Source organism: Phodopus roborovskii, unplaced genomic scaffold (genome assembly GCF_943737965.1).
Source record: "Phodopus roborovskii unplaced genomic scaffold, PHOROB, whole genome shotgun sequence".
Lineage (NCBI taxonomy): Eukaryota > Metazoa > Chordata > Mammalia > Rodentia > Cricetidae > Phodopus > Phodopus roborovskii.
This window is the reverse complement of record NW_026126417.1, coordinates 4,022,525-4,025,134: the sequence shown is the minus strand read 5'-3', so window position 1 is coordinate 4,025,134 and position 2,610 is coordinate 4,022,525. Positions and strand designations below refer to the sequence as shown.

Genomic DNA, 2,610 nt, shown 5'->3' with positions numbered 1-2,610 from the left:
AGCTGGAAAATTGGTCCTAACCCTCATGGGAATACTAACCCCCCTACCTCCATACTCAGGGGGGATGGCACCACCCCTCACCATGAGCGTGAGAGTGCTGGCCCTGATGGCATGGGCCTATGAGAGCTGACTCTGCCCCTCACCTGAGTGGGGTGGTCCCAGTGGCCTGGACTGACCAGCTCAGCTACTGCCCAGACCCACATTCTAGTCCTTGGGTTGGCCCACTCTAACATCTGCACTATAATGTGCTGGAGCATATGAAGGGAGTGACTCTATGGAACATTAACCACAGTATCCATATGACTCTTAGCAACAGAAGAGTATCTGAAAGGAGTTTTGATAAGGGTAGAGGAATGTTGTATCTATCTCACTATGGTCATTGCTTGTGGCTTTTATCACAAAGATACACTGCAACATGGAGTAACTAAAAGGTGAGGTTGAGAACAAGGAAGGAAACTCTAAAACCCATAAATTTATAGATCACCAGCATGCCACTAGAAATGTATATTACATGTTTTGATTACAACAGTATTCCACCATCCAAATGTCACCAAAACTTCTCTTTGAGTATTATTGGAAGGGAAAATTAAAAAGTAAGATGAAAAACATAGGAAGAAAAGTTAATGGTATTAAATGCCTTTGAGTACACTATAATCAGAAGAAAAATCAACATTTCCTTGGCACCTTTTATTGTTCCAACTATAACTCATACAGTTTCTGCTTAAGAACATGCATTTGTAAGACTCTGATATGCACTCAAAAATTCTAACATTCTTCCATAACTGTAAAAGTCCAGCATATAAGACACACACATGGAAAAGTTACCCACTTCAATAACTCTTGTATAAAATGTTCTGTGGAATGTAACAGGAAGTCTTTGCTTATCACAAACAGTTCCATTCAAAACCGACATAGTCTATAGAGGTGGCTCGTCTTTTAAGGGTATACACTACTCTTTCAGAGGACCCAAGATTGGTTCCCAGCACATAATTCAGGTGGTTGGTTCAAAAGAACTTATAACTCCACCATCAGCATATCAATGCCCTCTCCTTGAATCCAGAGGGACCTGCACATACATGAGTAAAGATACACACATACAAACATAAACTTGAAATACAAATAAATACTTTTAAAGGAGAGAGAGTTTTTCCGGATCTGAAGACCTTAAAATAAACATCTGTTTTCTTTCAGTCTGAGTTTGCATCATGTAAATATTATTACTTGGGAATTGAACTTTATTATATTTTGAGATATAAATATATTTAATTTGTGCTTCCATGACTATTGCCCCTTATTCTAAGTATAAACCAAAATAGCATATATGTTTTTAAATCAGCATATCAAAATAGGAAAGAAATATTATCCTTAGAAATTGATTAACAATGAACTTCTGTGCTCAGCCCATATATGAATGTAAGTAAACATATCAACATAAGCAAGGAAATATTTTTTTCAAAAATTGGTTAACAATGAATGTCTATACAAAATTAAAAGTGGCCAGAATGCAAATGTTTAATAAATTGTCTATACCCATTATCTGGTTAAATACTCTCATCATTGCCATTTTCATTTCTTGATTTTTGAATGTATAGATCACTGGATTCAAAAAAGGAGTAACAATTGCATCAAATGTAGACAGAAACTTATCCAAGTGTATGAATGAAGAAGGCCATGTATAGATGAACATCATAGGACCAAAGAATAAGACCACCACAGTCACATGAGCTGAAAGTGTAGACAGAGCCTTGGAGGAACCACTTGCAGAGTGTTTCTGAACAGTAAATATGATGACAATATAAGAAATGATCAGTACGAAGAAGGAGCCCACAGACATGAATCCACTATTGATTGAGACCAGTAATTCCAGTCTGTATGTATCTATGCAGGCAAGTTTAATGAACTGGGGAAAGCCACAGTAGAAGCTATCCAATACATGTGGTCCACAGAAAGGTAAGTTTACAACAAAAGCCAGCTGAACCAGAGAATGAATAAGGCCAACAACCCAAGAAGCTACTGAAAACAAGATGCACATCTTTCGGCTCATAATGGTCAAATAATGGAGAGGCTTACATATGGCCACATATCTATCAAAGGCCATGGCTATGAGTAAAACCATTCTGAGCAAAGTAAGGCAGACCCAGCCAAAAAAAGGTATGATCTCATTTGTAAATGTTAGCTTTGAATCATCAGAAATGTATCCATTTCCTTTGTGATACCCATAGAAGTCAAGAAAGTAGTGGTGGGTTTGTGGAGGGGGGTTACGTTTTGCTTAATGTAACAAGGTCTCTTGAATCCAGAGCTCAACAATCAGCTAGTGTAGCTAAATAGCCCACATACCCTGAGGATTACATATGTCTACTATGCCTGCCCAGCTTCTGGGGATCGTATCTCAAGTCCTCAAGTTTATGTGTCGAGCACATTGTGCACTAAACCATCTTCTATCCTTTCGTATTTCCATAAGAATTTTAATATTGATCACCTTTTGTTTATGTAAAGAATATAATTTGAATTTTAGTGATGCCAATGTAGGAATATTCCAAGGTTAAAATGCAACTTTTGTAGCTACATGTCTGGCATGTGTTGCTCATAATGACATCATCAGTATGGCAA

The 2,610-nt window shown here is 37.5% G+C and overlaps 1 pseudogene; it reads right to left on the bottom strand.

Annotated features, from left to right (window-relative positions):
• Window positions 1-1,487: 1,487 nt before the first annotated feature.
• On the bottom strand, window positions 1,488-2,116 carry LOC127221710 (olfactory receptor 4F15-like; annotated as a pseudogene).
• Between the last annotated feature and the right edge of the window lie 494 nt (window positions 2,117-2,610).